Source organism: Onychostruthus taczanowskii, unplaced genomic scaffold (genome assembly GCF_017590055.1).
Source record: "Onychostruthus taczanowskii isolate IOZ18803 unplaced genomic scaffold, ASM1759005v1 scaffold44, whole genome shotgun sequence".
NCBI classification, from domain to species: Eukaryota; Metazoa; Chordata; class Aves; order Passeriformes; family Passeridae; genus Onychostruthus; species Onychostruthus taczanowskii.
The window spans coordinates 3,525,805-3,537,505 of record NW_024501903.1 but is presented as its reverse complement, the minus strand read 5'-3'; positions in this window follow the sequence as shown (position 1 = coordinate 3,537,505).

The following is an 11,701-nucleotide window of genomic DNA, read 5'->3' as shown; positions in this document are numbered from 1 at the left end:
AATATATTAACTAGAATAATTATCACCAGCTCTTTGTAGCTGAATCACTGATAATATCAATGATCAGATTTAGTTTAGATTTTTATTGTTGCATTCAAATAGTAATTAAGGGTAGCTGCTACCATTATGCAGTTGTCTTCCTTTGGAAATCTACATCCCTTCATGTCTTTGCATCCATGCCTGCTACTGGAAAATTTCATTACTGACAGTTGAGATGCTCTGTCTCATTACAGAGGTGCCTGTATAAATTGTCCTCTGCTGGCATGTGAAAGTGATTTCTGAAATACCTTCTGACCTTAAATACTGTACATCTAATGAGTATTCTGAGATTATACTGTGTGTTGTCTTCATCTAGTCTAATCTAGCCTTGCCTAGACTATACCGGACGTCTTTCAAAACAGGATCACTCAATTTCACTTGAAAGCTGCACCTGATTTCAAAAAACAAAGATTAAACTCATTCTGGAAGTGGAAATGTATACCCCTGATCCACTCCCTTTTTCTACCTGTGTGCAGTCAGGGACTTTTTAAAGAACAATCTCATAGTATTCCTTGCGTATTCTTTGAGTACGCCTTGAGTAATCCACTGAACTTTATTAGTGTACATATTTAGATAGAATTATAATTTGTGTTTGTAATTATGTAATTATTTTAAAACTATTTGATGCATGTAATTATAGCAGCGTATATCATAGAATCATAGATCATCAATATCAATGATATCAATCATTGAACAAAATAAAGGTCCACAATCTCCACATAAGTAGGGCTCTAAGGGTTTTTTATTTGACCTGTTCTAGGATCACCTGTTCCCCAAAGTTTCTACTAACCTTTTGGACATTGACCTCTTTGTTCATTTGCAAGCTGCCAAGCTTATTCTTATATTATTAATCACACGCAGAAGTGTCTTGGATACAAATACATAACTAATGGCAATAGTGCAAGGTGAGAAATTAACATCTGTTGATTCTTTGGGTTAATGGTGAAGAATATTAGCCACATTTTGAGGGAATGAGAAACATTCAGATTGGAAGGTATATTTGCACTGATGGAGGATCCTCCATATATAGGGAACTCTCAAGCCAAAAACAGTTAATGCTTTTCTCGTGAAGGCAGGTGGTAAATTCTCCATAAAAATGTAGCTAAATAGGTAAGGTAACAAGTCAATGGGTAAATTAACAAGTAAATTTGATCTGCTTACTAGACTAACAAACTGTCAGGTTTGTGCAAATGAGAGAGTAGATTTGTATGCTATGATGAAAGATTATTATGAATTAAGAGCAGGATTTTAAGTCACACAAGGAGCTATTTTAAATATCAAAATATTGTAGAACAGGTAACACTTATTAATTTCTCTATTGCTGTTTTTAGCATAATATCAGTATTTCTCATATCGCCCACATGAAAAAAGAGTTAGAAAAACATTTGTGTCTCTCTTTTATAACATTTATCAACATTTCTGTGGGGAAGTAATATTTTACTTTGGATTCATTGTTTTACAAAACAATATTCTGTATTCTTTACTTGCATATCCTGGTGAATCTTATTTACTAGCTAAATAAATTATGTGATGGTAAAATTAGGCTTTCAGTGCACAGTTAGACCTGAGCTAGACCTTGCTAAATAAGTGGGAAACTCTATAATACTTTCTTGTCACTTGATTTAAACTCTTCTGTAATTAGTAAAGCTCAGGATCAAGGATCTCACAGTCACTGCTGTTTACATTTCTATAACAAATTTATTCAGCTTCTGGAACTTAATAGATGAGTTGCTGCTTTTCCTTGCAGCCTTGTTGCAGATCCCTTGTCCTGTGATTAACCTGCTTCTGTTTGGCTGCCAGTGTCACCTCTGGAGTAAGCCAGCATGTTTCTTCCACAAAGACAGACAGACATTTGTCCAAAGAGCCCCTCCAGTTAAACAGTGTACATGAAGACTGCACTGTGTTTGGCTCCCTTCACACAGAGTCCTCCAGCTCTATCCCAGAAAGATGTGGATACTGAAATATTCAATATGCTTTCCTAGCATGAGAAAGTAATGAACCACACCTTTAACACCATGCTACAAATTGTCCATGAAGCCAGTGTAAGAGTGTCATCTCATTGCTCTGAGGACTTTGAACAGAATTACATATTATTAAAAAAATATTTAAATCATTTCAGTTAGGCTACTAATCTTTATTATGGAGTCAAAAACTCAGATCCAAGTGTTAAAATACATGGGGTAACTTTGCTCCATGGAAACCTGATTGGCATTCATGCAGCAGATTTTAACAGGACAGTGCTTTCCCATTGGTGGAGCCCATGAGACAATAAAGATTGAGCCTGCCTGCCATTATATGCCTTCATAGCACCTTGAAAAATTAAATTCCAGTGGTAGCTGACTTTTCACAATAGGTGTCTGGTAATAATTAGAAGGAAGATTTTTATGAAAAACAATAATAATAACAACAACAAGAATAAAAATAACCTGCCCCACCACACACCATGATATAAATGTAGATAACACCATCATACAAATACATGAAGATGTTAATTCTGAGCTAATTTTTCAAGTTTTTATAAAAAGAACTAATAAAAAAATGTGAAGAATTCTATCAGGAGGGTGTTAAAAACAGACTTGGAAGCTGCATTCCTTGGCATGTTCTCTCACTTAACACTTTTCAACATTTGTGGTTTGGCTCCTATCAGTATACATCTGATGATTCACTCTAATTATTCTTTTATCTAGCTGAAATGTATCAAATCAGAGTTTAAGGTTTGCTTTGGCTGGCCTTGGGGGATATAGTGATTTAGGGTTGCAGCTGCCAGAAAATAGGTGAAAGGAGGAAAATGAAGCTTCCTGGCATACTGAATTGGAAGCTCTGACCACTGTTTAAGATCTCTAAAGGTATGCTGTTACCTTCCAAAAGGAGAATCCTTAGTCTATTCAGTTACTTCAGCTTTTAAAACCAGAAATGGTCATACAGCAATTTTAAAAAGTGTACTGAAGCTGAGCATGGTTGAAATGGTAGATACAATACTACACTGAGACTTGAGTCAGTTTCTTTCATTCTCCTTCACATTTCCTGTTTCATCTTGGATATGTTTCTATTTTTATTCTCCCGTTTCATAAAATTGAGTAAGTGTGGTATAATCATAGAATGTTTATTTATTTTAAATGGAGCTTTTATTATTTTATAATAAAATCTAGGTTTATATAATCAGCAATATGAATGGAAAAAGACTACTGCAAAAAATGATAGAATAATATAAATTGGAAGGAATCTTATGGTGTCATGTAGCCTAATTCCCTGCTGAAAGCAAGGCCAGTTTGAAAGTTGTCTTTTGTTACTTTGTGTTATCTGAGAACCATCTAACCTGCCCATGAATAAAGGCAGGACTTCTGAGGAATGGAGTTGAGATTACATAAACTAAACCCATTGTCACACATGCAAAGAGATGAAATTTATAGCAGTGCAACAAATACTTGAGGACCTGACTTGCTGGATGCAATAGTATTCTTTTAATATACTTTTAGCAGAATTACAATTGTTCTTTAGTTTTGTTGACAAAGAATTAACAGTAGAATGATGCTGTACAAAAAGTAGTCCTCATAATCAGGAGGATTGAGTTTCCATCCCTGAATATGCTGTGTGTTTTTCCCAAACTAATTTTTCTGTCTTCACAATCTGACTTTGTAAGACATTATCATAAAGGTATAATGGTATATCTCTTGCACTTTCCAATAGTGTAGTTACAGGTGGCTGCCTGTGTGGCAGCGACGGAGATCTGCTGGGAATCTGTTGAGATTCATACACCTTTATAGCTTAAAGCATACCGAACACCTCCTGGGTACGGTAGTTCATACCAATACACTTTTCTTTTGCTGATTCATTCATCACCAGCTCCTAAACTTCTGTGAAGATTTAAAGAGCACTCCTGACCTTTTATTGCCTCAGAGGGTTATACTGAGTGGTACACAGCATGATATTAATTCAGCATGATTGTTGCAAAATAATAAAATATGTTCTTGCTTGTTCATTGTTCTGAAAAATGTACAAATAAGGGTAAGTAAGAGGCTTATTATGTTATTTTCAGTCTAATTACCTGGAAAATAAAAATGTCAAAGCAACTTGTAGTACATGCAGAATATACCACTGACCTCATAAATCTGAAAAACAGCCTAATGTTTTTGAATACAGAAAATTTCATTTCCATATATATATATGGACATAGCCAGTTAATCTGTCATTGAATATAACGGGTAATGTTCTCACTAAGAATTATACTTTCAAATTTTTAGGGCTATTCTTAAAATTATATCATTTAAGGGTCTTTTTTGCTCCTTCTGAGAAATTCTACTCCAAATTTTTCCACTAAAATGACAGAAAGAACCAAAAACATGATGTGATCTGTTTACCAAGCACAAAGCTTACCCTCTAATAATAGTAAAGCTACTGAAAATATAACAGTTTAGGAGACAAAGGTCATCTTTTGGTCTTCCAACTTATAGCTGTATGTGAATTAGAAGGGCTCAAAACCTGATGATAGATCAGGCTATCCTAGTGAAGCAAGTAAACAAACAAAACAAAACAGAAAACCACAAAAAGACAAGAACTTTGAGTTACTGGCATCTTCTCCTGGGCATGAGCTAATCTAGGTTGCTAAGAGGTTGTCATCCTTAATAGTTGTGACAATGTTAACTGCGCTATAGGATTTGGGTGTCTGAGTACATGTGTGCACTTAACAGCTAAATTTCAGTGACACCTAAGGAATGAAGACACTTTAGTCAGCCCTGTGAAAATAAAGAGGAGAAGTTCAGCTTTGTCCAAAGGGAATAGTTCAGTTTTGTAGGCAAATGCATTCCTCATTGTGCATAGCAAAAATGGAGTTTACTAAAGTGAATTGTGGCAACATGATATCCAAACCTGTTTTGCTCTTTTGCTCTAGAAAACAGCTAAATAAATTTAAATGTTTGGGAAAAAAATCAAACAATAAACCAATCATGGAAGAACAAGGAATACTTTCCAAAAGATTTATGTGTCTAGTAGCCAAAGATAATGCCCTACATTCTCAGGAAAAAACCAAACCAAAACAAAATAATATAAAAATTTCCAGAATGAAGACAGTGTCTTTTATGCATAAAATTATATTATTGATTTTTAAAAAACCCAACAATTCTTGTTAAGTATCTTGTTCATTCTTTGCTACAGTAAGTGTAACAGTGTTCTTAACAGGTTCTGGGAAAATCAACACTTAAAAACATTAACATTAAACTTTAATTTTCTTATTGTAGTTTTAGTCAATATTGCAGCTAAAATATATATCCTCTATATTTTTCCTTAGAAGTTTTTATTTTGCTCTATATCTCTCATGTTAAAGAATAATTTTGCTTTTAAAGATGAATTGATATCTTGCATTTCAAATATATGCATTCCTTTTGCTGCACATCTGCAAATTCTCATCTTGGTCCACCAGTAGAATGACTTAGACTTATTATATATATAAGGCATATCTGTCAGGAGTTCTGCCACTTTTTATTCTAGTCTTGGTGTTGTGTCTTCTGAGTGATTCTTGTGGGACCTGGGTTTCTACAGGTAATTTTTAGGCTCAGAGGTACTTTGTCTTTCAAATGTAAAGGGAAGTATTGAGCTGTGGAATTAATGTAGCTGTGAGGATATGCCCGCTCTAGTATAAGGTCTTTGAAGACATAGCTGAGAAATCTTTGGAAAGGAGTTTTTCCAAAATGTTCTTTGAGAGACACAAGAGTCGCTGGATAACTCTGCCTTCTCTTCTTTCAGACCAATTAACTCTGGGCTGTAGGAAGAAACTGTGTTCACTCTTCCTTCAGGTCTCTTCTATTTGTCGTCCTTCAGCATTTCCTAAATCTTTGCTTCTATGATGCATCTGTAGACTCATTCAGAAACAAGTGATTCCTTTGAAATCTTGGAATGATATTGTGGACTACAAGGCAGAAATATGAATTGCAAGGGGCAGAAGGTGAGGGATGAGCATAAAAAATTTAATTTTATAAATCTCAAAAGTCTGCTCTGTATTAACTCATTTGATTTTTCCTTTTTTCCCCCCCAATTCTTATTTGCAGATGGCTCCACTTCCAAATTTTCTTTATTAAGTTTACAAAATGAACAAACTGAAGAGAAACATAATTGAAAGTGTTATACTTTCTCTAGTTTCATGCACCAGTCTTTGAGCCTGTAGCAAAATCCTGCATCATGCATCTTCTCTGTGGTTCATGGAAACATTTTTGGAACCATAAAGCAAAACCCTTCAAAGTTAGTGGTCATCAGTCACGTTATTTCCATGCACCATTAATCATTGCCTTGGGGAGGTCCCACCAGCTTGACTGATGTTCGACAGCTTTGGCTTTGATTCTGTGTAGTTCATTGTTCCTTCTTAAAAGTGCATAGGAGATTCACAGTATAAAGTCCAATCTCTCTGCTTTGAGCTAGAACAATGTTTCAGTTACATTATAAAATAAATACCATAAAAGCAATGATAAAAGCAATAAATAAACTGGATATTATTATCAGCTTCTATCTTATTTGAACCATAAAATCCCATTTACCATTTATGTTTTCAAATTAAACTCAGGAAGTGAGAGCATCTTCAATCACAATTGCTTATGTTCTGTGGCCAGCATGAAGCCTGAAACTCTATTTTCTTATCTAAAATATGACTGGTGTCTAAGAAAGACCCTTTGACAGCTGTCAGTGAAAATTAAAAGTCCTTGACAGCCATGCCCTTGTTTATTTCAGCAGCAGTGACATGGTTCAAAGAAGATTAGGTCCAGTAAATATGGCTTGAAAATATGACAACTTTGTTAGGATTGCTTCACATGTCTTAACGGAGGCAAACCAGTGACCTTTAGCCATGAAGACACAATATATTGCTTTCTGTGTACTTGATATGGTTTATTTCAAGTTTGAATGAGTGAAGAATAAATCTGCCTGAACACCTTTATGGTGAAACTCCTCTGTGAACTGTAATGAATGTTGTTCACTGTCATAATCTAAGCAAAAGGGCTTGAAAACCATGAACTAATGCATGTTTAGTGACTGCATGAAGTTTTACACTCTGAAAAAAAATTAAAAAAGGATCTTCCCATAAAAATCAAGGGCCTCTGTATGAACTATGGCCTTTATAAATCTGCTCCCCAGGAACACAGAAAACAGGATCCTGTTAAGTACTGCAAAATCTATGAATTGGATATTTTGAGCACCAGGCTGTATTTCTGGCTTTGCAGAGTCCCCTAAGCACAAATAAAACACAGTGTTCTCTTACTCAGAATGAATGCATAATTTATAGTCTTGCTTTGACTTCACACCTCTTGGTTCCCTCAGTCAAAAGCCTGAACCAGTCTGTGCCTCCTCACAGAACCTAATGCAGACATATCCATGGAGATGTGGCCAGAGGTAGAAACAAGCCATGACAAAGCAGGGCAAGTTTCTTGTAGCTCAGTGAACAGTGAGAGGAAGGGAGCATTGATGGTTCTATTCTAGCAACATAAAAGAACCTACATTAATTAAATATTTATTTTTTTCCTTCATTTTATTACAGTGACATCAAAACTAGTATATTAGATTAATCCTTTCATTTAAAAAATCTGCTTTATCCAGAAAGGAATTTATTTTTAGCCTATCTCACACTCTTCTTTATGGCCTTCTTAGCTCTCCACTGTTAGGAAGTGTTTGTAGATGCTTCACTGGTCAGAGTCATCCAAAATACAATTACAATACCCAGTGGCTATAAAAGTAATGATGTCTTTCTGAAAATCTCCAAATAAAGAATGTCACAGAATCTCAATAAATCAAAGTAAATAAGAAAAAAGCACTTCAGTCTTTGCTATTGTATATATTTTAGTTTTAGCTATATGTTTTGTCAGCCAGTATCTCTGAATATTGTAAAACTAAACACATATATCCAAACTATTTGTGCAAATTCACAATGGTAAGTAAAGTCACTTTTTAAGGCAAGCCTTATTGTTATCTCTCCTTTTAACATCATAAACAGTGAGGTTATATTTTACAGACATTGCGTTGAAAGCCTTCTTTAGGCTTTCTCTAAGTATTTTAGAATAAGCAGTTTAGCAAATGCCTCTAACTTTCTCATAATGAGGCTATAAGAAAGTGAAAGGTTATTTGAGGTACAGAAAGGAATGTTTTCAGCTATTGCATTTGAGCTCAACTTAAAAAAAATACATTGTTGAAGTACAGCGGTGGATCATATGTCTGGCTGAAAACAAGGTTTCTGCTTAGAGGTATTCATCACAAGCTTAGGGATCCTTATAACCAAAATGATGAAGAAAGCAGGTTCTCAGTAAAATGTACGGACTTATTATCCCCAAATTACTAAATTGTTTTTCCCACAATCTATTTTCCTATAACATCTTCAGCACATACATTGACTGGAGGCAATAATTTATCATTGACTCAAGATTTATTGTAAGAATATGTGATTTTGCCAAATCAGGATGCTGACCTTAAGATATATGGCTATTAGAATAGTCTAGTTTTAGAAGTCTAGTTAACCTCATGAGTGTTCACAGATTGAAAAGAATCCCTCAGTTTTTTTCTCTCATCCTCACAGGCACCTTCCTTGGATGCTCACTTGCTCATTGTTGTTTCAATAGTCTCATCTTCATTGTAAACTTTCACACAAAAATCACTTTAAGCATTTATTTACTGCTATCACTGCTTTTGATTTTTGGCTTTTAATTTGCTTCTGCACTGCAAAGCAGATAGTACAATTGTTTCAAAACAATTACTGACATTTCTTTAAATAATCTATAGACAGTTTGTTCATCCCCCCGTAGGTGTATTGTTTCTGCAGGGTACAGGGTAGCTGTGGTAACACCATTGCTGAATACCTTCAAGACCTGGCTTTTTTGGGTAGGCTTGAACCGCTGCCTGTTTTTATCCAACACTGCAATGGCATGTTGTCTGCCCTGATGGCTAAAGGCATGTTCGTCTATCTCTATGTGACCAACTTAGCCAGGGAATTCAATTGGTTTGTCTCCCTGAGCTACATATTACTGGTGAAGAGGGGTGGGATTTAGCAGAGCAATTCACTGAGTTAAATTTTGGAGGCTAATCTGGAAGACTAGGAAATTGTAGGAATATCAGGCAGGCAAAATATCCGACTTGGATCCTTGAAACTTCAGTGTTGTGGATCCTTGAAACTTCAATTACTATGTCTATGTAATTATTCAAGATCCCTTGCCTCTGTATTCCTGTATTCCTAGGACAAGGAAACAGCCCCAGACTTCAGGTCTTCTTGGAATGTGTTATCAAGCACGGGAACAGGCTGCCCAGGGAACTGATGGACTCATCATCCCTGGAGGTATTTAAAAGACAGGAGATATGGCACCTGGGGACAAGGTTTAGAGGAGGGTTTGGTAATGTTGGATTAGCAGGTGGACTTGGTGATCTTAGAAGTCTTTTCCAACATAAACAATAATTTTATTTTGTCATTATGTATAATAAGAGCCAGAAATTTACTGCAGAAGTGCCAATGTTGTCACACCATAAGACTGCCACAGAGCTGACATTCAGTAGCAGAAGGAGAATGATTCTCAGCATTTGGAAGGAACAATACTTCCTCTTGCTTGTCTCTCCTTAGGTCTCAGAAAATAAAGTTTCGCATATTTTTTTTAAATTTATTTTGTTTAAAAATCAGAAATTCCTGCAGCGTCTTTTAAACATATCCAAAAAATACAGGATTTGTGGTAGAGTCTGACTAGTCAGATAGTTGAAGAGTTTATAAATAATGACTTCTCTGACCACCTTTTGTTTTTGGGTTTTTGTTTTTTTTTCCCAGTAGGCACAGTGATCAGTTATCAGACCTTAATCTTTCTGGCAATCAGAGTCACAATACATGACATAAAATTTCAGTGATACCTAAGGGGTTGACAGAAAAGCAGACCGGAAGTTATCTAGAACAGCTACAAGAACTTAACACCTCAGGGAAAGTTATGAAAATTATAAAAATTTGTGCCACTCATAAATACATTTATCCAGGGATTTACTACCATGTCAGTGTATGGGGACAAACTGAGAAGCCTTCCAGTTTTAAAGCTTTGTGTGTTCCTGGCTGCTAGGCATGCTGACTGTGGCATAAAAACTATCTGTAGATGTTTCTGCCCAAGTTCTCATAAACCCTGAAGACAGCACTTTTCCAGATGATGGTGCTTATGCCCTACCAAAGGCATCCATCATACCACAATAATTCTTGTCTGATTTATTTCTTATTATCTGGCAATTCATTCAATGTAAACTTATAAATTTCTGTAAACAAGTTATTATGTTTTAGCCTGTAAAGGCAAATTTGTTTCACTTCCCTGGACAATCCAGTCATTTGGACAGTATTCATGCTTGTAACTTCAAACGTACAAGATAATGTCTCACAAATATATTTTCTTATTCCCTATGAGCTACCTCAGAAGTCTATCAGGATTAGCATTTTCTAGCAGCTTTCTTCATAGAGACTAACAATTTCTCTCATATATTTCCTATATTTCATATAAAAATCATTAGTACAGCAACATTGTTGTAAAGCAGAAATGTGTCTGTGCTGCAGTAAACAACTGTAGGTCCCCTCCCATCCCTGTGTGTATCCAGCAGAGCAGAATTCATGCAGCCACAGGATAAATCATGTTTCCTGCAGAGCAGTCTTCACAACAAAAACTTCTTTAAAAATATCAACAGATGAATAACTTGCAGCTTTGCTCTGAAAAGCCCTCTGTAAATGTCACAACATGCAACCGGTGCTTCAAAAATGAAATATAACAGCATTTGCCTGTATTCCCATCAATTTCCCAAATAGCCCAGTGGAAAATGATGTGGGATAGTAATACAGTGGTGTTTCCTTATCAAAGTTGTTCTGTGTCTTCAAATCGTGGTACATAATTTCCCCAAAGCAGACAGAGATAGACCCTAAATAAGAATTTGAGTCCCTTGATTTCCCCTCTTTAGTCTTAATTACAGTGTTTTGTTCCTTTATTTCTTTGGATTTTTCCTAAATTTTTTAATATAAGGATTGATGTGAAAATCTCATGCCAGCACTAGTGAGAATTTCAAAAAGTACACAAGTAGCAGAATTAACAAAAGATGATTTCAGGTAGAATTATGCCACAGCTTAGTTGCCTTTCCTACCATGACTACAGTATCTCCAGCAATCCCAGCACCTTTTTTCTCTTTTATGTTAACACTCTTTGAATACCTCTGATCCTCAACAATGCCCCTTGTGCAGTGGCACAGTAAATGTTAGAAAATGCTGTGAGAAGTGTATATGTCAATAGGTCAGCTTTTATAACTGGTTTAATAGGATACAAAAAAATTCTAAACACTGAGCTCCTTTTTCAACTTTTTTATCATTGCAGGCATTTAGAGAGGAATAAAAATAGAGATAGATGATCTTGTATCTTCTCAGCTGCACTTTTCCCCCAGACTAAAAATGTAAGAAACCCTGCAATTTCAGAGATTCATTGAATAGTCTGGGTTGGAAGGAACTTTAAAGATCATCTAGTTCCAAACCCCTGCCCTGGGCAGGGACATGTCACAGTAGACCAGTTTGTTCAAATGGAGCACACTGAGTAATTCTAGAGACGAGACAGACTCTGAACAGACAGTACAATTGCACAAGTCGTAGGCACACAGTCTGTGGTAATTGAGAGTGGGGCTGTGGCCGAGCCTCATCCCCAGTGGG